At 44.7% G+C, this 25,716-nt stretch overlaps 1 protein-coding gene across 4 annotated transcripts in view; it reads right to left on the bottom strand.

Moving 5' to 3' along the window:
- The window catches only part of bcar3 (BCAR3 adaptor protein, NSP family member), a 191,784-nt gene that overhangs the window by 129,838 nt on the left and 36,230 nt on the right, over positions 1–25,716 (bottom strand). For 2 of the 4 annotated variants that reach the window (XM_069939280.1, XM_069939278.1), the window contains one exon: positions 24,846–24,959. The exons of the other annotated variants lie outside the window; for them this stretch is intronic. The gene's annotated coding sequence lies outside the window, so the exon portion shown is untranslated. The remainder of the gene's footprint in view (positions 1–24,845; positions 24,960–25,716) is intronic. 4 annotated transcript variants of the gene reach the window in all.

Genomic DNA, 25,716 nt, shown 5'->3' on the forward strand with positions numbered 1-25,716 from the left:
GTACCTTCTGCCCAAGGTTGTAACCAGGGTGACGGGGGACCTTCATGATGTTGGCTGCTTTCTTCAGTGCCCGTGATGGACTTGGCTTGGTTTACCACTTTCTGCTGAGTTCCTGGGCATTCGAGTTTCCCTGCAGTGGGGCAAGGGTTAAAGAGGAAGAACCTGGAGATTTTCCTACAAGCAAGCTCGCAAAGGCCGAGGGTCCACTTGCCCACCTCAGGGTTGCAAGCTCGATGGCGCATATAACTTTTTTAGAATAAATCTGCCGAAGATAGTTTGAGTCAACAAAAACTTGCATTACAACAGTGCTTTTAAGAAGAAGGGAATCATCCAAAAAGGGGCTTCACTAGAGCATCTAAATATTGAAACACACAAAACAAGCAGACAGGGTTTCCAACAGCTTGATGAAGAGGCCGATCTTGAGGAGCAGAGAGGCAGAAAGGGTTAGGAAAGAAACTACAGGATCAAGGGAGGTGAGGACACATCTCCCAACATGGGGACAAATAAATGAACAGAGGGAAGAGGCTGCCACTGCTCCAATGGCCGATCTATTCATAAAGATGGGAGAGAGGCACACTGGCTGTTAATAATCAAAGAGAAAACAAAATAGGGGGAACTATAGAGTAACAAACTGCAGATGCTGGAACCTTGAACAAACAGAGGGGGAGTTTAGCAAATAATGGGTTAATTTAAAAGGGAAAGTAACCAAGCCAATATTGTAGTAACCAAAAGGTTTGTCTTAGAATTTACATCTCCATTTGGACACAGAGCAGAGCTGCACTCCTTGAATTAAAGCAAACACACCTCGAAAGCTGTTTGAAAGAAAAACAACAAACTGCAGAGATCAGGGGAACTTTTACTGAGAAGTTCCAGCTGGAGGTTTGCACCTTCCTCCCTCGGGCCAACCACAAAGCCGCCAATAACACTGGTGCTGATACAGACAAGTCGCGTCAAAGGGAGTTACTCCACACGCCTATCTCCATCCATTCCAGCTGCAACAGGCACAGTTAATGTGCTGAAGGCTCTTTCACTCTAAATCACATTCATTGACAAAACCCACAATGCTTTCACACCAGGAAGAGATACAAGAGTATCAGGGCCAGCACCACCAGGCTGAGGAACAGCTTCTTCTCACGGGCAGTGAGAATGTTGAACGACTGAAAGAACTGCTCACACTAACCATCCGAGACTCGCATATTCATGGAACAATATTTATTTGTGTAGATGAATACTTGTCCTGCATATGTATTGTTTGTCTGTATGTGTGTTAAGTCTGGTTCTGCCTCTCCGTCTTTGCACTGAGAACAGGAGAACTCTATTTCATCAGGTTGTACTTGTACAATCAGAAGACAATAAACTTGATCTGACTTGAAAATGCATATTGCCCGCCACCACGGAGATCAAGTCGGCACATTGTGCAGCGCGCACGGTAGTAAAGAGCAGCATAACACACTGTAACACGTCCCTTAACACAGCAAACCTGCGCGGTTGAAAGCTGGAGCAGCACAAGACCAGCAGCCCTAAAATGGCGCTGGCCAAACTGTCCAGCTAACAGATTAACAACAGGCTGGGGAAGAAGGGTATTCACATTCAAACACAATAGCAAAAACCTACCGGGGACAATCACTACCTAAGTTAATGGAAGGAAAAGGAAATGAAAAGAATGGACTCAGTGGAATTTCTGGTGTATTTTTATTGAATGACAACATTGTCTGACTGGTTTAATGTATCCTAGATTTTGTACCTTAAATGGACGGGAGGGGGGAGGTAGGGAGGGTGGGATGGGAGGAGGGGGGGGGGGAGAAAATGGCACTGTATATGTGTGAAAAGGAAAAAGTGTGTATCATGGTTAATGTGATTTATGGTGTGAAAAATAAAAAATTGAAAAAAAAATGTTCCTGCCCCTTATTGTTATATGTGGCTGATGTTCAGCCAATCAAACAAACGGTGGGAACTCCAACTGTATAAAAGGAGCCTTTCCAGCCTCAATAAATCTCAGAACTAAACCTCCCACATTGCGAGAGTGTGTGTTTCTTTGTAGTAGTCGGCTACAACAGATACATTAGGTGCCACATTAAGGCTGTCAGGTAAAGGTTTTTAGGGATTTGGAACTGAAGCAGATAGATGGACTTGACGGAGATCATCCACAATCTAGTAGTGTTCCCAAATGGGCTGTTGCCCCCTTGGCTCCCAGGCCACATCCCTAGCACCCAGCACCACACACATACAATGAACACACACTTCTTCCTTGGTATTAGGTTTACTGCAAATGTAAAAGAACATCTAATCTAACACTGTAAACAAGTATAGTATTTCATAAATAAAACAGAGTAAATAAATTTACTTAGCAATATGAAAGGGTAAATTTACACCTCACTACATTGCCTTCACAGTTTTCACACTATATTGCCATCACTTGTTTTTCTTTACTGTGCCCTGAGCAGTCCCATCCTGAGTGATTCCCTTTCCGAGTGGTCACTGACACGAGCAGTCCTGTCCCCAGCTGTCACCCCCACCCCTCCTCACCTGATGTATAGCGCACGATGACAGTTGAGGGTTGAAGCTTTCCAGAAACGTTCGGACCTCCCCTTTGTTCCTCACCGCCCCCGTTTTCCTCTCTGCCCCCTTGGATCTTTCCACCAACCCCTTTGGGAATGTCTGGTCTATAGAGTAGCCATTCTCAAACTTTCTTTTGGCTATGGCTCCCCCTAGGTCTCTGCTCAAAGTTTATGGGACCCCCCCTTCCTTGTGAAGCAGTCATGTTGTGGTTTCTCCCATAATTCTCTCTACCGACGACATTAAAAAAAGACCAATAAAAATTTATGTTACACAAGAATAAAAGAAAACAAGGCTTTCACTTAAATGTGCAGTGGTGTCCAAGAGGGCCTCAGTGCCCTCTGTTGAGAATGGCTGGTCCAGAGGGGATAAATTACCTAATCTTGGCCAGAGAAAATAACTATTCTCATAGCTTAGAATAAGTCAGGCATGAGCAACTTATTAACAATACTATTCTCTAGATCTCCTTAGAAATACAAGATGGTCACTCAGCCCCTTAAGCCTATACCAGTTCTCAGAGTATTTCTGTTCCCAGGCTGATTTTTCTCGTGGTCTATTCTCCCTACTTTCTAGTCAATACTACCTCACTCCTTCACAGTAGGGACAATTTAGAATGGACAATTAACCCATCCAATGGCACATGGATGAGAACCAGAGCATCTAAGGAATACCCATAGAGTCACAGGGAGACCAAACAAACTCCATCCTAGAGGCCAGGATTGGACCCTGATTCGTGCACCGTTGTGAGGCAGCCCCTCTGATGGTCATGCTACTGTGCCACACAAGCAAATTTAGTCCCTTCATCCTTCTGCCCAAAACCTTACCACCAGGTACTCAATATTTTAAAGCAGAGGTATATTTGATGAGGGGGGGGGGGGTGCTAGAATTATTAGAAAGAATCACTTCCTCAGCAAGTTTCCCTGTCTCAAGAAGTGACCCTCAATTCATGTTGCACAATCCTAATACAGTAAAATCTCTGTTATCTGGAGTTCAAGCAACCAGCATCCCCAAGCAACAGGCCAAAAATAAAATTATCATGGAAAATAAATAGGTTAAAATATACGGTTTTTAAATTAGCACACCTTGCTGTTAGTTCACTAAATCACATAAACATAGAAACTCAAGTCGTTAGTTCACTAATCACATAACACAGAAACTCAAGCAACTGGAAAATTCACTTCTCATCTACCAATCGTCTTGGTGCTGGATACCAGGGGTTTGTACAAGTTAAACAAAGTAATGTACAATATAGTGAAAAATGAGAAAGTCTAGTGATCATGTTTTGCAATGGGGAAATCATTACTTAAAATGGAATCACAACTACATGCGTATAAGTGTGATCTGGGAGCTGGGTGGTGTTTGGTTCTTCTAAAGACCCCCTCTGGTTATAGCAGCTTTGGCAAAGGGTTAGGAATCTCCATTCAATTCCTCTGGTCCTTCACAGCCATTTCTTTTGCTCTTTCCTCCCCACCTTAAAACCCATGACATTGCCAAATCCTTCAGGCTCTGACAAAAGGCTCCAGAGATGCTGCCTGACGTACTGGGAATTTCCAACACTTGCATTTAAGATTCCCTCATCTACAGTGGTTTGTCTTGGTTTTGAAGTCGCTTTGGATGGTTCACTTTGATACAACTTGAAGGTTAGCTTAAGTTGACATTATTTAAAACCGACAAATAACGAGAGCACAGTGTAATTAATCAATAGAATGCTTAGAGTTCTTTTCAGCCCATTTACATTTTTTAAAATTTAGACATACAGCATGGTAACAGGCCATTTTGGTCCACAGGTCCATGGCACCCAATTAACCTACACCACCAGTACATTTTGAATGACGGGAGAAAACCAGAGTCCCCGGAGGAAACCCACACAGACACGGGGAGAATGAACAAATTCGTTACCAACAGCTCAGGATTCGAACCCAGGTCCCGATCGCTGGCGCTGCAAAGCCGTCGTGCTAACCACTATGTCAACCGTGCCGCCCCTTTTTGATATACCATTAGCAGGCCATTCATTTACAACTCAGTATTAATTGCCACAAGTTCAAATATATTGTCAGGGAACAGACACTACCTCAAATGTCACCTTGACATTCTTTTTCCGGTGGGCCAGGCAGTGCAAACTGTACCTGAAGGTCACTTTGTGAGATCTCATTTGTAACACAACTGCAAAGGCAAAATGCTGCAGATTCTAGGGGTCCAAATCAACCGCTCGACCTGTACATGGGAAAGGAGGCACCTGCAGAGACAGAAAGGAAGTGAACACTTCATTTCAATTACCTTTCATCAGGACCTACTGGAGTTTACCCTGGAAACAATCTGCTGCAGTGTTGTCTTCATTTGGGTGTTGGACCTTAGTTAACAACAGCAGGGAATAGATGTGATAAAGCAGATTGTGTATTTGATGATCATGTAGATATTTGTAGAGCACATTCAACTGAGCAATAATGCAATGGAAAAATGAAACACGAGAGTTTGCAGATGCTGCAACTGTAGTATAAACAAAAATGCTGGAGGAACTCAGCAGATCTTGCCGCGTCCACAGGAGGTAACGATATATACGACTGACGTTTCAGGCCGGAGCCCTTCTTCAAGATCTTTTGTGGATGTGACAGAGTACATGTCAAGATGTTTCCACAAACAAGAGATGATGGAACAAGATTGGGATACATAGGAATTTATTCTCAGAGAGCAGTGAATCTCCAGAAATGTCTACACCAGTGGATTCTGGAAGTTAGTGCGGTCATTTGAAAGAGGGAGTGGAAACCCTTTGAACAATCAGGAAACAGAGTGAAATGGCAACTGACAAAGAGAGATCAGCATAAAATCAGCTACAACAACACTGAATGGAGCAGCAGATGCGAGGAGCTGTAACCTTGGCCTGTTCTAATGTTTAAAGCCAACTGCATTTATAGGAATTTAGAAATGTCAGTGCACGGCAGAAAGTTTGTGCAGAGCAAGGAACAAGATATTAAATGGATTGCTTGTTTTTTTCCTGTTGGGGAGGATAAGTATTTTGCATCCTCTGAAGGTGGCAGCTCAGACCATGCAGACTTCCGACTGAATGTGAGCACATCAACCATCTTCCAGATATGCTGAACTCCTGCTGGAGACGCAGAGAGAACATACTCCTTGCAAAATACATTCGGAATTACAAGCACTGCCCAATCAACGCTGGCTCATCATCAAGTAGAAATGGTGGAAATCACCAGGCACAAAGCTCAGCCCAGGATGGTTTGCCACCTGGTAGTTGGGCATCGTTTATTCTTCCCAATGGGACCACCGCTAGTTACTGGTTACTGTTGACTGAATCTTTTGTATTAGGCTGAACCAAGTTGGGGTTCAGTGGCACAACTAGTAGAGTCTCTGTCTCACAAATCAAGCGACCTGGGTTCAATCATGACCTCCAGTGTTGTCAGTGTTGAGTTTGCATGTTCTTCCTGTAACTGTGTGGGTCTCGCATCTAAAGACATGCTGGTTGATAAAGAAATAAAAATCAATGCTGGAAAAACTCAGCAGATTAAACAATGTACTTTATACAGCAAAGATAAAGATACATAACCAATGTTTAAGGCTGGAGTCCTTTATCAAGGTATACGCTCATACTTTGATTAAGGGTTGAAGCCTGAAACATTGGTTATCTTTGCTGTAAAAAGAACATTGTTTGATCTGCTGAGTTTTTCCAGCATTGGTTTTACTTCAATCACGGTGTCCGCAGACTTTCGTGCTTTACTTGGTAAAGAAATTGTGCCATGGCACAATTGCCCGTGCGCAGATAAATGAGAACCTGGAGGGAAATTGATGGGAAGCAGAAGAGAATGAAATGAAATTCGTGTAAACGTGAACGTGGTCACCTTGAACTTGAAGGGCCGAAGAGCCCATTTCAGTGCCTTTATAAATCTATGATTCCATAAGCGTATCACAACACTGTTTCAGCTCCAGTGATCAAACCGGAGTTCAAGTCCTGCACTGTCTGTAAGGAGTTTGTACGTTCTTCCTGTGTTTGTGGGGGTTTCTTCTGGGGACTCTGGTTTCCTCCCACTGTTCAAAAACCTACCGGGCGTCGGAGGTCAATTGGGTGGCACGGGCTCGTGGGTCGAAAGGGCCTGTTACCGTGCTGTATGTCTAAATTTTTTAAAATAAATGTAAACTTTACTTGGGATGATTGGTTCAACCAAAAACCGACACGTTTAGTCAACACCAAAAAAAGCTATGAATGAACTGAAGCTATTTCATCTATATATTGGATCAGGTTGAAATGTTATAGATTACTGCATTTGGTGACTTAAGGCTGTTGGGGGTGAAGCCCATCTTTAGTCTGAAAAAGTCCCAGCCAGTTTCCAGTGTCGAACAGAACGAGTTGGTGTGAAAACTACAAAGTTAAAGGGAGATTTCACAGACGCTCGCACACAGTGAAAAGCATGCTGCCCCGGGGAAGGTACATTTTGCTTGCCTTTTCACTGTTCATTAACAGCAATGTGTACACGAACAGATTCGGATTAGTCAGTCTTCAGTCACTCATCAAACTTGACAGCATTAGAAACCTGCCTCTAGCACAAAATAGAGAATAAATTAGATCGCCTCTGAAAACAGGTGCAAGATTGCAAAGACAATTAATTCATGCCTGCACCAGAGACTGCAGGCATTTGTCAACTTTGTGCTGCCTAACCACTGACGAATTTAGCTTCCAGCCCTACATTCTTTATCAGGTGGACACGTGATGAGGGGACCAATATTTTAAGCAGGTTTGGGTCACATGGAAAGGAGGTGCATTACCATAAAGTGCCCAAGCAACAGTCATACACAAGAAACAAACTGATGGGTTGCAGAAGCTGTGAGAACAAGCTGCAAGATGGCAAACACTAACCCAGTAGGAAGCAGGAAATATGTCCTGTAGCTGCAAGGGAACACAAAGGCTCTCAGGATACAAATTTGGAGAGTTAGTGAAAACAGTTGTCACACAGGTTTTAGTAGAAAGGATACATTTTGGGCAGAATATGGAAGACCAATGCTTGGACACAGAATGATGGGGAGTTTGCAAGGAACAGGAGTCAAGCGTCAATCTTTCCTATAGTCCTTGGAGCCAAACCTTTCTACCAGAGTCACAGCAGCATCACGAAATATGGCCCAGCCAAGGGACTGGATGCACTTCACATTTGGCCCCTGAGCTTTACACCACCCATAACGGTGCCATGTCAGGTAACACCCTCACTATATTACACAAATTTGATAAAGTGAAAGCTAAAATATCAAATGAATAATTTAACATTTTAAAATCCATTCCATTGTAAAATATTTGAGTGAGTTACAATGCTTTCCCCTAAAAATATATTTGGTCAGGGGGAAGAGAGTTTGTTAGGACTTCACTAAAATACAAAACATATTCATGGTACTCTTTGATATGATTTGTTTATTAAAAACATTTATTTTGGTACAAATGGTTTCACTGCTTTGGCTAAACAACATCAGTGCTAAATTTTTTAGGTGCTGGAGCCACCCCACAAGGTGCTGGAGCTGCCCCCTGAGGTGGTGGAGCATGAGGTCTGGCAGCACTGCACCTCTGGGTGACGGGCCCTTCCGGCCCTCGAACCCGTGCCACCCAATTACACCCAATTCCCAATTAACCTACACATCCGTTATGTTTTGAATGGTGGGGAAAAAAAAAGTGGAGCACCCGGAGGAAACCCACACAGACACGGGGAGAAGGCACTAATTCCTTACAGACAGTGCCGGATTCAAACGTTCTCTGCTACGCTAACCTTGCCATCATAATGCTGGTGTCAAGTTCAAGGAAAAATGAGTGTGCCACAATTAATTACTGCATTTTACATGGCCCAAAAGTTATGGATTGCACAAAGTTCAAAGGATTTGACCAGTGGTATCACTAGGGTTGGTGTCATCCAGTGTGGCAGTGTGGTAACTCATGGTGTCACCACCCACCCCGCAATGGATCTCCTCCCGCACCAGATCATACAGAATCCTTAGTAATATTTTTTGTACTAATGTTACTGGTAAATCATAATTTCCATATTTCACTGAGTGTAATGGCAATAGTAGTGAGATAAGCAACTAGCAAAATTAAAATTACACCTTTAATTACAACATCGTATGTACAGCAGCAACAAAAACAACAGCGCGGTCTTGTAGCACGTGCAGATGAAGCCACATGATTTGAAGCGTCGTTGTAATTGGATAATAATGACATCTCTGACCGGAAGCACATTAGAAGATTCAAAAAGTAAATGAGCATCGAGTTTTAGCTTTGCAGGTATATTGATATATGTAAGCTGCGCTTACAAAAAAAAGTTTTTGTTGTTATAACTAGCTCAGGGATATTTTTATAAAAAATGAAACACGGCGCAAAAATCTTATAGTTTCATTTATAGGTACCACTCCCTCTGATGGTGTCACCCGGTGCGGTCCTCACCCCCCCCCCCCCCCAACAAGTGACACTGGCAAATTTGACCATTTAGAGACACCTTCCGTCAACAGGCCCCTGGAAGAGACCAACTGTTCTGAGCAGTCTTGAAAAGAGACGAAAAGGTAAACAAGAAAGAATGCCAGATGCTGGAAACCTGGAGATAAACATAAACCCCATTTCAAAGGATTGAGCGCAAATGAATAATCCTCCACACACTCAGCAAGTGATAACCAGCACCAGGCAGGATGTAGATAGCAGGTTCAATCAGCATGATTTCAACACAGCAGTATCAGCCCCCACCCCACCCACCCACCCCCTCCCCCCAATGCAATGTGTGAGTCATCATTTCCCACTGCTAATCGGATCCAGTCCAAAACCAATCAATCTATATTTACCAGTTCTTCAAAATTAGCGCACGTGGTACTTTATAGCAGTTTTATTTGCAGTTAAGATAAGTTATAATTTGACCTCTGCAACCAGACTTAAAAGCTAGACAGCAGATTTATAAAGCACCACAGGATCAATCAAGTGAAATTCCGACAGCAATTAAACTTACCCGATAACCTCATCAATGGAGTTCCTGCTAAGCCATCCGAAGCAGAGATTAGAAAGTAAATTACTTGTACTTTTTGATGTCTGGTTTACTTTCTGGACATCTTGTTAAGTGCGAACTTACCAAGGATTTCTCTCACTTGCCGGGGTTGGGGGGGGGTTTGGTGTGGTGATGGGTGGTGTTAGTGTGTTTGCTGAGCACTGCCGAACAAGAAAGTATAGAACCGTAGAACATTTCAGCTCAGAAACAGGCCTCTTCAGCCCTTCTAGTCTGCGCCAAACCATTTTTTTCACTGATCCCACTGACCTGTGCAGTGAATTGGGATTCACTGGTAGTGTGTATAGCTGATGGGTGGCTCAACCCCCATCTGCTCACATATAACCCTGATTTCCCGCCTAAACCCAGAACCCTTCCGAAGACTACTGTGAAACCCTATCCTCAGTTACAAGCTAATAAAAGTGTTTGTTCATCCTCTAGTCGTGAGAGCTTTTATTCGCGCTACAATTTTATTAGCTTATTCCCTAAACGATGGAAGCGCTGCTCAAGCCAGGCACGCTGCTGATGGACCTTCCATCCACCGACGCGGCTGAGGAGTTCACGAACTGGCTAGACTGCTTCCAGGCCTACCTAAACGCGACCAGAGACATCTTCCACATTGATGGATTCAGGAGGTCCGTACTTGTTTCGAGGGTAGGAACGAAAGGGCATGCAGTCATCAGGGACTGCACAACATATGATGCTGCCATCAAGGTGTTGAAGGCACGGTGCCTGAAGTCACAAAACAAGGTCCTAGCAAGGGACCGACTCACTCTACGTTATCAATGGCCAGGAGACACCATCAATGACTACCTGTTGGATCTGCGGACCCTTGCCAAGAAGTGCAGGTACGAAGCAGCTACAGCCCGTGTTTGTGAGGAAGAACAGATCCAGGACACTCTAGTCGCAGGGGTGCACTTGAGGCAGCCACTGCTCGAGTCGGGTAAGAAGGGCCTGGTTGGCCACGTTGACCGGCCGAATCATTGGAACAGGCCAGACTCGAGAACGATGACCTCAAAGCCAGCGAGCTCGCTCACCCAGGTGACCCCTTCCAAGGACTGACTACTCCCGCTACCCCAGCCATAACGGCTGCCACTTCCCATGCTAGGGAGGGCTTTTTCTGTGACAAGAGCCAGAATCCTGATCTCGTTGCCCGGCTGAAGACTCAGTGTGTTCCAGTTGTGGCAAGAAAGGGCATTGGGTGAGAGTTTACAGTGCAAGGGGAAGCCCAGGGTAGTCTGCGGCCTGCACTGCTCCTAGATCAGATTCCAGCCCCACACCCAGATCTAATTCCAGCCCCAAACCATCTGCCCCAAATTCACCCAAACTCATTTGCTGCGCTACACGCCAATGGAGGGTGGTGGAGGCAGTGAGGAAACAGCGCAAAAAAGCTCGGCAGCCATCTTGCCACAATCCAAATTCCAATTCAGGCCATCATCGTCAGAGGAGGAAGGAGGGCGGCCATCTTGCGGTGCCATGAAGTTGACGCCATCTTACCCACGCAAGGCAACCCAGGATGGTGGGGGCCACTCGAGTGAGGAGTATGGAGTCTCCGGAGTCCTGGCCTCAATGGTCCTAGATCAGGACAGACCTCACCAGCTCAGCAACTCCATAGTGAATGTGAAGGTAAACGGACATTCCATTAAATGCCTAATCGACACGGGCTCTACTGAAAGCTTCATAGACTCGTAGACTGTGGAAGATTACAACCTTCCAATTATCGCATATTTCTTGCATCCCATTCGCAATCTATGCATGTTCAACAACATTGTATAGTATATCTGGTGTTTGAGGGGGGGTGGGGTGGACGGGGAGAAATTCTGTAAATTTCACCTGTATATACTTGATGAACTATGTGCTCCGGTGTTGTTGGGTCTGGGCTTCCTGTGTCACCTTAAAAGTGTGACCTTGGAGTATTCTAGTCCCCTCCCCCCGTAACAGTCCAGAACAGAGGGCCCCCTAAAATCAGAACCCACATGCAGCCTCTCCACACTGAATATTGACACCTCCCCTGCCACCACCTCTCTTCCCAAATCTGTCCTCAGACTGCAAATCCATTGCTACCAAGAGCACAGCAGACCAGGATTTCATATAGTCTGAGACATAATGTCTGCTCGACGAAGGTATCATCGAACCTAGAACCAGTCCATGGAGATACCAAGTAGTAATGGTAAAAGGGGAAAACAAATCCACAGGCTAGTAATTAACTATAGCCAAACTATTAATCGGTACACACTCCTGCACCATACCCCACTCTCTCAAATTTTGAACGTGGTGAATGATATTGTAGAGTATTGGGTCTATTCAACCATCAATCTGAAAGCTGCCTATCACCAGCTGCCAATCCGTTCAGAGAACCGTCCATATATGGCATTTAAGGCTAATGGTCATCTCTATCAATTCCAGAGGGTCCCTCTCAGTATCACTAACAGGGTTTCTATCTTCCAGAGGCAGATGGACAGAATAGTGGATGAATATGTGTTGAAGGCTACCTTCCACTATCTCGACAACATCACCATCTGTGGCCACACCTTGGAAGACCATGACGCCAATCTCCAGAGTTTTCTCCATGCGGCGAAAGCCCTGAACTTCATAAATCTGACAAGTGCGTGTTCAGGACTAAACGTCTGGATATGTGGTGGAGAATGGCATAGTTGGCCCCGATCCTGATAGGATGTGTCCCCTGTTAGAGCTCCCCATTCCCAGGACCACAAAAGTTTTGAGGAGATGCCTGGGGTTTTTCTCATTATTATGCCCAGTGGTTCCCTCAATATGCTAATAAGGTTCGCCCTCTCTTAAAAGGCACTAATTTCCCCCTCTCAGCTGAAGCCCAAACGGCTTTTAACTACCTCCGGAACCACATTCCAAAAGCCACCATGCATGCGGTGGATGAGAATGTACCTTTTCAAGTGGAAAGCAACGCCTCAGACATAGCCCTGGCCGCTACTCTCAACCAGGCGGGCAGGTTAGTTGCATTTTTTTTCCCTTGACATTACAAGGCCACAAGCTCCAGAACCCATCAGTGGAAAAAGAAGCTTAAGCCATTGTAGAGGCCGTAAGGCACTGGAGACAATACCTGGTTGGTAGGAAATTTACGCTCCTCACTGACCAGCGCTCGGTCGCATTCATGTTTAATAATGTCAAGAGGGGAAAAATCAAAAATGGCAAGATTGCTAGGTGGAGGATTGACCTCTCCAAGTACAATTATGACATTGTCTATCAGCCAGGAACCCTTAATGACCTTATCCAGAGGAAGCTGTGCCTCTGTACACACAGGCCACCTGTGGTCTCTGCATAATGAGCTCTGCCATCCAGGGGTCACCCGCATGACTCATTTTGTCAAGGTGCGTAATCTGCCCGACTCCATGGAAGACGTCAGGGAAGTTACCAGGTTTTGCCAGGTCTGCGCAGAGTGCAACCAGCACTTCTACCACCCCGCAAAGGCGCACCTGATCAAGTCATCCAGGCCTTTCAAACGGCTCAGTGTTGATTTTAAGGGACCTCTCCCCTCCACGAATGGGAACACCTTCTTCCTCTCTGTCATTGATGAGTATTCCCGCTTCCCGTTCGCCATTCCATGTCCAGACACGTCCACTTTGTCAGTCATAAAGGCCCTAGACTCCATTTTCACCCTGTTCAGGTATCCCAGTGAATAGTGAACGGCGCTCATCCTTTATGAGTGATGAGCTATGTCAGTACCTGCTGGCAAGGGGCATCCAGCAGGACGACTAGCTACAACCCCCAGGGGAATGGGCAGGTTGAAAAGGAAAATGCCAGGGTCTAGAAGACTGTCAAAATGGCCCGGAAATCAAAAGACCTTCCAGACTCACGCTGGCAGGAAGTCCTCCCTATGGTGCTCCATTCCATCTGGTTGCTATGTACCACGACCAACGCTACTCCTCATGAACTCCTATTCAATTTTGAAATAAGATCCATTGCCTCAAGTGCCCTGGGAGCCACGGAGCTCATTCTCATCATCCCCAGTCAGGGCCTCAGTGGATCTGGTTCAGGAGGAAACTGCATCCCCCCTCTACTGTTGAGCTGGAGACCCAGCCTGCCTCTCCTCCTTCACAAGGGGACTAGGAGACCCAAGGAGTCCAAGGCCCCCTGGTAGTCCACCAGGATCTCCAGACCCCCAGACCTCTTAAATTTGTAAATTTGTAAATAACTATATTTTTAAACCTTTTTTTTCTGAACCCATGTTCTCTGTCTCCATTCCCAGACCCTAAATTCTCCAGGAAGGGGTGAATGCAGTGAACTGGGATTCACTGGTCATGTGTTGGGCTGATGGCTGGCCCCATCTCCTGGCTCCGCTTCCATCTGCTCACATATAACCCTGGTTTCCCGCCTAAACCCAGAACCCTTCCGAAGACCCTACCCATAGTTATAAGCTAATAAAAGCATTTGTCCTCCCTCCAGTTGTGAGAGCTTTTATTCGCTCTACAACCTGCACCCAGTCCATAGCCCTCTATACCTCTCCCATCCATGTACCTGTCCAGATTCCTCTTAAATGTTAAAATTGAGCCCACATTTACCACTTCAGCTGGAACCTCGTACCACACTCCCACCACTCTCTGTGTGAACAAGTTCTCCCTCGTGTTCCCCCTAAACTTTTCCCCTTTCACTCTTAATCCATTTCCTCTGGCTTGTATCTAATCTACCCTCAGAAGTAAAAAGCCTATCAACACTTAGTCTGTCTATCCCCCTCATAAGTTTACATACCTCAATCAAATCTCCCCTCATTCTTCTTCAGTCCAGGGAATAAAGTCCAAACTAGTTTAACCTTTCCCTGTAACTCAGTTCCTGAAGTCCGGGCAACATCCTAGTAAATCTTCTCTTCACTCTTTCTATCTTATTGATATCCTTCCTGTAGTTAGGTGACCAAGACTGCACACAATACTCCAAATTTGTCCTCTCCATTGTCTTATACAACTTTAACATAACATCCCAACTCCTGTACTCAACACTTTGATTTATGAAGGCCAAATGCCAAAAGTTCTCTTCCCAACCCTATCCATCTGTGACACCACTTTCTGGGAATTATGTATCTGTATTCCCAGATCCCTCTGTTCCACCACACTCCTCAGTGCCCTACCATTTACTGTGTATGTCCTTTCTTGGTTTGTCTTTTCAAAATGCAGCACCTCTCACTTGTCTACATTAAATTCCATCTGCTATTTTTCAGCCCATTTTCTCAGTTGGTCCGGATCCCTCTGCAAGCTTTGAAAACCTTCTTTGTTGCCCACAACACTTCTAATCTGTGGATTTGCGAGTCTACATCAGTTGATCGAGTACATGGCAACAGCTGCCATGGGTGCTTTTGGCACACAGAAGGGAACTCTGGCTTTCTACACCTCATCATTGATGATGAACAGACTGCGAGCACAACAGTAGGGAGAGGTTTGGCTGTGACAACGGTGAAGCAGGCCGACATTATCAGGTTCTGTGGTTTGTCAAGCAGCACAACACAAGGACCTCAGTGCAGGGCAGAAACATGCTGGATAAACTCAGCAGGTCATGCAGCATCCATAGGATGTAAACAACCAACATTTCGGGCCTGTGCCCTTCATCAAGTGTAAAACAGCCAGGCACCCGAATAAAAAGGTGAGGGGAGGAGGGAGGAAGAGGATGGAGCGCAGGCTAACAGGTAAAAGATGTGCTCCTCCCCAACCCCTTCCTCCCTCCTCTCCACAACCACCCACCCCCTCCTTTTTACTCAGGCTTTTGCTTATACCTGAAGGACCAAGGCCTGAAACGTTGGTTACTCTTCCTACGGATGCTGTGTGACCTGCTGAGTTTCTCCAGAACAGTGGGGAAATGCACTCGACCCCCAGCATCTGCAGACTTTCCTGTTTAACTCAGTGCCCATGGAACTGAATGACCATGATTTTGGAAAGGAATGGTGACAGTAATTGAAGAAATTAGGGAGGTAATGAAAATCCCTTCAAGGATTTGCATAGTTCATGGTTTGCATAGCGGTTATAGCAATGCCATTACAGTGCCAGCGACCTGGGCTCGAATCCCACGCTGTCTGAAAGGAGTTTGCACTTTCTCCCCATGTCTGTGTGTGTTCCAGTTTCCACCCTCCTTTCAAAAAATATGGGGGTTGGAGGTCAACTGGGGTATTTGGGTGGCATGAGCCAGAGGGGCCCTTTACTGTGCTGCATGTCTAAATTGAACTAATAAAGTTAGTGATAATGAATCACACAACTATCCAGTTCTATCTAGATTACAACTTCAAATTAAAAGTTACTTCTCTGAATATTTAGGAGGTGGGGAAAATTGAATATAGGAAGGTTAACATCTGTCAGGGTGCTTGCATAACCATTGCTTTTAATCAAGGTGCACTCCTTTCATTGGACTGCCCATCTCACCAGCTGTGTCACTACCTGTAACAGCAGGAGATGCAGAATAAACAAACACCAAATCAATTCTATTATAGCATCCATTGCAAAAAAATTGCCCAGTTCAATTAATTTCAAGTGTGATATTTTAAGTGCAGTTACTGCTGAGTATTTTTTGTTTGCTATTGTTAATCAATCCAGAATTATCTTACTGGTATAAATAGCTTTAAGAACATAAGAACATCGAGCCTGCTCTGTCTTTCAATAAGGTCATGACTGATTGGATGATAAGCTCACCTCCACCTTCCTGCCTTTTTACCCCACATGCCTTAATTCTCCGACTATGTAATAATCTGCCAAACCATGTCTTAAATATTTCTACTGCTTCAATGGGCAGAGAATTCCATAGATACACCACCCTCTGGGAAAAGCAGTTCCTCCTCAGCTCTGTCCTAAATTTACTGCCCTGAATCTTGAGGCTTTGTCCCCTACCTACTGAAGGAAACAACTTACCTACCCCCTTTAAATATGTACAAGGGGTTGTAGGTTCATTTGGACAGCACAAGCTTGTGGGTCAGAAGGGCCTGTTACCATGCTGTATGTGTAAATTTTAAATAATTTAATCTACGCCTTTCATAATTTTCAGCTTCAAGTTCACCTCTCTTTCTTCTAAATTCCAGTTAATTCATACAAAGATTTTTCTGTTGAGATCATGCCTCAGTAATTAAATTGCACATTTGCAGTGTAGTTACTAATTTGGGGGGGGGGGGGGGGTGATGCTTCTCGTTCAGTAAATAATTATCTCATTAAGTTCACAGGGCACTCTAATCAGGGGATCATATTTCTGGTGGGGTTAGCAATGTTCCTAATAGATGTACTAAAGAGAATAAAATCCCAAGAGCTTCAGCAATTAGGGTATCAAATTCCCACTGCGGTAAGTAGCAAGGGATGATATTCATAATAAAGTTACTGATTAAATATTATATTTGCACAATTCTGAACTAGGATATTAAATTTCTTGCGCCTCCAGTAGATAGGGGAGTAGCTTTTCTCGCACTGCTACAGATAGCGATAGAATATTCTCAAAGGAATTAGTAATTGGGGACATTGTACCACATGCTGCTTGTTAATAGAGTGCATAATTCCTGCATTTAATTGCCTATTCCCTAATTGTTCAAGGTGACAGTGAGCTGCCTTCTTGAGCCACTGTTGACCCAGAGGTGAGGGAATACCCCTTCTATACTCTTCGGGAGGGTGTTCCAGCATTAGCAGTTCCAGCAGGGTTAATTTTGTCATTTGTATATTTGCCCTCAGTTGGATAATCATGTGGAGGAACTTTGGGGGACATCCGATGCGCTCTAGTATTTGCCAAAGCCCTTTCCTGCTCACGGTGTCGAAGGCTTTGGTGAGGTCAACAAAGGTGATGTAGAGTCCTTTACAAAGTTCCTCAACATGATTATCCAACTGCACGAAAACCAACAAGGTCGGGTCAGATACAGCAATGAGCTCTCTGAACCCTTCTCCATTAACAATGGCGTGAAGCAAGGCTGTGTTCTCGCACCAACCCTCTTTTCAATCTTCTTCAGCATGATGCTGAACCAAGCCATGAAAGACCCCAACAATGAAGACGCTGTTTACATCCGGTACCGCACGGATGGCAGTCTCTTCAATCTGAGGCGCCTGCAAGCTCACACCAAGACACAAGAGAAACTTGTCCGTGAACTACTCTTTGCAGATGATGCCGCTTTAGTTGCCCATTCAGAGCCAGCTCTTCAGCGCTTGACGTCCTGCTTTGCGGAAACTGCCAAAATGTTTGGCCTGGAAGTCAGCCTGAAGAAAACTGAGGTCCTCCATCAGCCAGCTCCCCACCATGACTACCAGCCCCCCCACATCTCCATCGGGCACACAAAACTCAAAACGGTCAACCAGTTTACCTATCTCGGCTGCACCATTTCATCAGATGCAAGGATCGACAATGAGATAGACAACAGACTCGCCAAGGCAAATAGCGCCTTTGGAAGACTACACAAAAGAGTCTGGAAAAACAACCAACTGAAAAACCTCACAAAGATAAGCGTATACAGAGCCGTTGTCATACCCACACTCCTGTTCGGCTCCGAATCATGGGTCCTCTACCGGCACCACCTACGGCTCCTAGAACGCTTCCACCAGCGTTGTCTCCGCTCCATCCTCAACATCCATTGGAGCGCTCACACCCCTAACGTCGAGGTACTCGAGATGGCAGAGGTCGACAGCATCGAGTCCACGCTGCTGAAGATCCAGCTGCGCTGGATGGGTCACGTCTCCAGAATGGAGGACCATCGCCTTCCCAAGATCGTATTATATGGCGAGCTCTCCACTGGCCACCGTGACAGAGGTGCACCAAAGAAAAGGTACAAGGACTGCCTAAAGAAATCTCTTGGTGCCTGCCACATTGACCACCGCCAGTGGGCTGATAACGCCTCAAACCGTGCATCTTGGCGCCTCACAGTTTGGCGGGCAGCAGCCTCCTTTGAAGAAGACCGCAGAGCCCACCTCACTGACAAAAGGCAAAGGAGGAAAAACCCAACACCCAACCCCAACCAACCAATTTTCCCTTGCAACCGCTGCAATCGTGTCTGCCTGTCCCGCATCGGACTGGTCAGCCACAAACGAGCCTGCAGCTGACGTGGACTTTTTACCCCCTCCATAAATCTTCGTCCGCGAAGCCAAGCCAAAGAAGAAAGATATTTGCCCTCAATAAGTTGCGTGTTTTTAAGATTTGCCCACGATTGCACCATGAGGACTTGCAAGGAATGCGAGGTAGAAGTGAAGAATATACAAGGTCCTCTGTAATCCTCAATTTCAATTGCTGCCAATTAGCAATTGTCTGGACAAAGGACTCATCAGGTTGTGAGCCTTTCCTGGCTGCTCAACAAAAAGAACAAACAAAACCTGCAAAGGTGAGTCATGGGCTAGGGATGGCTGGATTTTCCCTGTCAATTAGCATTTTTACCCAGAAACTTCAGAATTATCCTATTAAAAAATTAGCATTCTTACCTCTGCTGTGTCCGGGTGTAGTTGTTTACACAGGGGCACTTTTACACAGCCTTCCTGTGTTGCAGAGTTTGTCGGAGGGGGAACGTCATATTCAATAGGCCTGTTTCTTATGGAGTGGCTACAGTCAATTTACACTGCAGCCACTCTGTAAAAATGTGTAGGGGCACAAGTGGAAAAATTACTGGATGGAATTTACATAAAAAATTCCATCCTGATACTTTTACACCGGAGCAGATATTTTCCACTGTTCAGTGGCTGTGTAAAAGTGCCTACGGTTGTGCAACCTACTGATCCCAAATAGAAGTGAGGAGAGGCCATTCAGTCCTTTGAACATTCTCTGCCATTCATCATGACTCTCTCCTACAATACCATGTTCGCTCATTTATGTCTAAAAAGAAAACCTACTTAAATACATCCAGAGACTTGTCATTCACCACCTTCTCTGTTTAAATGTCCACATCTTGACACTGACTCCTGGTTCGAGCACTCAACAAGCCAGGGGAAACGTTCTCCTTGCTGATCCCAGGAAGAGAGAAAGAAAAAAAAGATTGATCGAGATTCTTTGGAAATATGCAAAATTCCAAAGGGGTCGACAAGTTGGATGCAAGGAGAATGGTGGGGAGGGGTGGGATATTGCAATAGTGTTAGGATAGGGAGCAAGACATTTAGGATAGAGAAACTTGTCAAGATAAATCAGGCAGCCAATCCCATCTCTCCACTACCCAGACAAACCTTATTTACACTCTCCCCAATGACCAGCATAGATTTTTTGGCAAGTAGAGCAAAGCCACCTCTCTACTTGGTGTGGTCTCATCAAGCCCTGTACAACAGTAGATATCCTAGCTCCTGTGCTCAAATGCAATGAAGACTACTGTGCAACTTAGGTCACCCCACTACAGGAAGGAAGTGATTTCTTGGATTGGAGGGCTTCAGTTATCAGGAGGGAATGGATAAGATGGGTCTGTATTCCCTGAAGTGAAGGCGGCTCAAGGAAACATAATGAAAGGGTCCAAAATTAGGAGAAACATAGAATGTCTGTGACCTTTTCCCACTGTAAGGTGTCTAAATCTAGAACAGTGGTTCTCAACCTTTTTCTTTCCACTCACATACCACCTTAAGTAATCCCTATGCCATTGGTGTTCTGTGATTAGTAAGGGATTTCTTAAGGAGGTATGTGAGTGGGGAAAACAGGTTGAGGACCCCTGCTCTGGACCCAATTCTTACTGAAATATTTTGCTTGAGAAAAATTGTCACTAGCCCATTTCCTTTGGAGTTCTGAAACCCTGCACATAACGAGTCAATTAGGTACAATTAAAACAACGGTTTTCAAACTTTTTCTTTGCAAAAGTGGTTTAAATGAATATTTGTTCCACGACGCTGCTGCAAAATACTGAATTTCACGACTTCTGAAATTTTCCACATGATTTGACTTCTACACTGCAGGTTTGCTTAGCGACTCGGGGTATAAGAACATCAATATTTCCCAAACTTCATTTATAGCACAATGCCATGAACTGCAAGGATCTCAAAATGCTGATTGAGGCCGCTGACTCCCGAGTTGGGCAGTGACTGAACATGATGTACAAAATCAACAGAAAATTTGTTGCCTCGCCAAAAAAACCCCAAGGCAGACAGAAGTGGTGACATTTTCTCCTTGCCCCACCTCACAGTAATATGGAAAAACAGATTTTCACAAGACCACACCATCTAAATAGACAATCCACATGGAAATTCAGCCCTTGTTGAAGGGTGGATTGACCAACTCAGTAACTTATCGCTATGCCTCCTGGCAACTTCACTTTCAGATACTGGTTACCTGATACAAGAACACAGGTAACCTTGTCACTGTCTTCCCTAATCCTTCTGCAGTCTCCATGTTGTCATTTTGTTTGTCAAACATCTGGTGTTGAATAGGAGGTTCAAATATCCTCCAGCTAAATATTGTCTAGATCAAAAGCATAGTCCTTTCTCCTGTCAAAGACCATTCTCCAGCCATCAATTCCATCCATCTTCCCATTCATCATCTCACACTTCACAATTGGAAACATCCTATTTGACCCCAAATTGAGATTCTGATACATTTCTTCTTTGTTATAAAGACCACGTGATCATTTGCTGCTCAAACCCACATTTTCTCCACCCTCACACTTACTTCAAGTTCTCATAGACAGTGCCTTCATGTCGATGGCTCCGAACAGGCTTTAAAGGAGCTGATGGTGTTCTTAAATAAAATCCTGCAACTGCAGGGTTTGTGCCCGAAACAGCAGTGCAGAGGGGACCCGGGGGAAGCAGCAGACCGGCACAAAGCATCAGAAATGGGAGAACACCACCCCCCCCCCCACATTGAGAAGGAGAAGCAGAGGAGATGACTCTGCAGGAAGGGGGACCAAGGCAGTGGACCAGCGAGCAGTTCAGCAGCTGAAGGACCCACACAGGCTGTGGGCTGTTGGTAACTTGCAGCTGAAGGACCCAGACAGGCTGCGGGCTGCTGGAGACTGGCTCATGGGAACCAGGGATCAGAACAGGTTGCTGGGGGAAAGAAGGGCTCCCGAAGGTCCTGATTATATGGAAGGTTTTGATCGAATGGGGGTCTGTATGGCTGCCTTACGGGAGGCAATAGAGAATTGTGTAATATTACATTTTCTGTATTTTTACACAATAAAGAAATCTTGAATTCATGCGCGTATAACAGTGCCTTCCTGCATGTACATGCTCTACAGTAAAATGCTTCATCTGACATGCTAGCAGTTTGTTTTCCGACTACTGAATTTTATTCTGATTAATATTCCAACACATTTTAATTCTTTTTTTGAAATTGTTACACAATAAATATAATAAACTTTGCAGGGAAGCTGGTATGTTTGAAGTGAGCATGGAAACAGGGCCAAGAATTGGGAATTTCCAATCACTGGGAGAGTGGATTTTTGCATTTTTACTGTACGAGCTTTGCAAGACAGCAAAATTCGCTCACCTTTAATCAAGGAGTGGAAACTGAATGTTCCAGCCTGTGACAACATTACCTTGTTGCCAAGCAGGCAAATCACATGGATTCGTAATGAGCAACAGTTTTTGATTAATGTTACAATAAGAATACACTCTGCCAATATTAATAAACAGATTCAATTGAAAGCTCCGATCTTTGCTGTACCTTCATGAGCAAGTTGCAATGTTTTGGTCTGTGTTCTGGATTTGAACTCTTCTTCGGGGGTTTTAAACTCATCACTTGTACCCTGCTCTGGATCAACAGCATAACTTGGGTTGGGTTGGTGTCACCCATGGACAACCAACTCATGGACCAAGTGTACCAAGCGTAGAAGAAACAGGTCTGTAGTTCCTTTTATATCCGGGCTGGCGGTGTGAGCGGAGATGGGTGGGGGGAATGAAGCTCTGACTGGAGCATGTGAGAAGGTTCAAAAAGTAAATTTTAGCCTTGTAGGTATATTGATGCATGCAATCTGGACTTACGAAAATTAGTTTTGTTGTTATAACTGACTACAGGGATATTTTTATAAACAAAATAATAAATTTCAGCTGAAACACTGCACAAATTTTTTATTAATATAGACAGTCATTTTGGTGTCACCTAGTGCAGTCCACACCACCCACCCCTCACCCCCCGCCCCCCCCCCCCCCAACCCCCCCACTCCGAGTGACACCAGTGCTCTGGATCCAACTTCATCAGGGAATGTTTCCTCAACTTTTTTCCACCCCTCCCCCAAAGATTTCTCCCTCTACTCATCTCTCTTCCTCCCCCACCTTCTGTCCTTTATCAGCTCAGGGCTCCTTTATACATGTCATTTCACCTTTTTATCTTGGTCTTGATAAAGAGTTCGGTCCCAAAACATTGGCTGGTCATTTCTATCCTTGGATGTTGTCTGGATTGCCAAGTTCCACCAGAAATCCCTTTGCTCAGGATTCCTGCAAATCCAGCTTCTGTGTTTCTTAATTAATTTCTGGCAAGGGATCAGTTGTTTCACCTGAAGAGCTTTAAATTCTATCCCCAGTTCCCACTGAATACTTGATGTCTCTGTGCACATTTACCGCGATCCCTCCCCCCACCCCCCAAGCAGCGGTCAAATTGTAATTCCACGGAAAGTGAACATTCATTCTCTCTCGAATGTGATGTACATTTTTTCACTCAACGGCTTCAAATATAGAAAACAAATTTGGTCGAAGACTCAGCCTTCTCTTCATCGAGAGCTCTTTAGGCGTACAGAAGCTGTGCTGTTCTTCGCCCGCTGATTAGTGAGGTAATATTTCATGCTGAGTTTTGAATATCCCTGCAGCACTTTCTTCTCGAGTGCATTAACTCTCCTATATAAATGTATCTGAAAGTAATAGTTGTGAAGTTTTTTCCACTGCCAGGTGAGGCCAGAACTGTGTGTGAATAGTCTCAAGATTTGGGGGAAGTAGAGTTAAGTCAGAATTGAGGAAATGCTGCTTCCCCACACCCCCCCCCCCCCCCCCCCGCCATCAGGGAGTAGTGAATCTGTGGAATTCACACAGATAGATAGAATTTGGAAAAATTGGGAAATTAAGGATTATGGGGAAATCACATACAATTCTAAGCTTATTTATCATATGGGCCAGGCAGAATTACCCCCTTTGTTGATGCTCCCATCCCCACGTTTCAAAAGATCCCATCCGCTAACTCAAGCTCTTAAACCGTCCTTAAAGTTTGCGATCAACCCTCCTAATATCTCCTCCCTTCTTCACAACAGTTGCTGTTTCTCAAAGTCTTGGGATTTTTTTTTACTATTTAAAAGTGCCACATAAATGCAACCTGTTGCAGTTCTTTAAAAAGGTACAGTTAGCTTCCAACACCTCTCACTGATGTGGGGATGATTTAGATGAAGGTAGGGCATAATGAGATGAGAGTTTATTGTCACGTGCACAAGTGCAAATGCACTAAAATTCTTACTTGCTCCAACTTCAACAGTACAATATGCCCACACAGAAAGAGATCATAAATATAAAAAGATGAATAAAGTGGCATTTCAGTAGTGCTGACAGATCTTTTGCTCTTCCTGGAGTAGTTTATGGTTAGGGTGAAAACTGTTCAGGACCTTGGGCTTCTGTATCTTCTTCCCAAAGGTTGCAGCGAGAAGAGATTGTGGCCAGGGTCCTTCATGAGGTAGGATGGAAGGGGATCAAGAAGGTTGGATGGGAAGAGGTGATTAACACCACATTGATAATAGATCCCAACATGGAGACAGGTACCCTACAATTGATACCATCAGCAGAAGTGCTATTTTATCAGAGGATTTAAACTCAAAACTTCAAATAAAGTTTTGCAAAACAAATGTATTAATTTTGCACAATCCTAAAAAGTGTTCCAATTTTCAGTCTGTATAGTCTCTTACTCTCTGACTAGATGTCATTTCTGTTTGGTTGAAGCCAATTTTCACTCATGAAATGAAATCAGTTGCCATTGATAAATATATTAATATATGCACTTGATTTAAATAGCATCCAATTGATTCATTAGCTGACACAGAACCAATTCCCATTTCTTGGCTCACACAGAGATTTCAGTCACTAGGTGCACAGCTGATAGAAAATGTGGTAACTGGAATGAGTTTCCAAGGAGTTCTGCGAGCAAAATAGTGAAGTTACTTCCAGAAAGGCATTGATAAGACCTTCCTCATCCTATTGTCTCTCCCTGAACTCAGGGCCTATTTCTGTTGAACACCTGTTGGGCTATTTGCTCACAAGTGCTCAGGTCAAGGGTCGCAAGTAATTTCAACTTTGGTGGGCTGGGTTAGTGAAATATCAGCCAAACTTTCTCCCACTACCTCATGCTGAGAGAGATTTGATTTGCTGTTTGTTGAAGGTTTACTGCCCTGTTTAGAGATTGCTTTTTTATTTAAATGTATAAAAAGTCAAGCCTGTCACTCACCTCCACTCTGTCATCAAAGAGCTTCAAGTACTCGGGGAGTTGCACCAGCCACTTGGAAATGGGCAAATGCTTCATGAAAGGTGCGGACAGCCCTGTTCAAACTGGTTCCAGGTTCTGTGACCAGGGCGAGAGAAAAAAAAGAAATAGAAGACAAGGTTTCAAAATATCAATATGAAAGTGAAAGATGTTCAGCTCTCCGGTCTTATCTGTGTTGTAAATATTTAGTCATTTGGAACACTTGGTTCACTGGAGGCTTTGGACAACTGAAAGCTTTGATCCAGTTTCCAGGCACAACGCAGAAGCAAAAACAACATACCCTGCAGCAAGCCGCAAATCAGTGGTAACTTGCCAATGCACAAAAGGTTGTGGAGCAGGAGAAGGCAAGTTTGCCATCATCACCTCTCACTAAAAAGTAAATGTCATCTTGCCTTTTCCACTATATATAGATATTAAGTAGAGCCACATTACTAATTTAACCTAGACTGATCTGACCTGGAGAACAATGCCTCGTTCGCCAGGCTGCTGTTCATCAATTTCAGCTCGGCATTTAATATGATCAGAATCCAGAGGCTGGTGGAGAAGTTGTCTTCGCTGGGACCCAACACCCCTCTCTGTAAACTGGATTTTGGACTTCCCTATGGAATCTGTCCGGGTCTGTATCAGAACATTGAGCACCATCACGCTGAGCACTTGTGCACCTCAGGGCTGTGTGCTCAGCCCACTCCTGTTCACGCTACCGACCCTCGACGGCGTCGCCAGATCCAGCTCCAACAGACTCATCACGTTTGCAGATGGCACGACAGTCGATGGCCTCGTCAGCAACAACGATGAGCCGCGCTACATAGGAGAGGTAGAGTACCTTGACAAATGG

The sequence above is a fragment of the Narcine bancroftii genome, chromosome 5, assembly GCF_036971445.1.
Source record: "Narcine bancroftii isolate sNarBan1 chromosome 5, sNarBan1.hap1, whole genome shotgun sequence".
In the NCBI taxonomy this organism is placed as follows: domain Eukaryota; kingdom Metazoa; phylum Chordata; class Chondrichthyes; order Torpediniformes; family Narcinidae; genus Narcine; species Narcine bancroftii.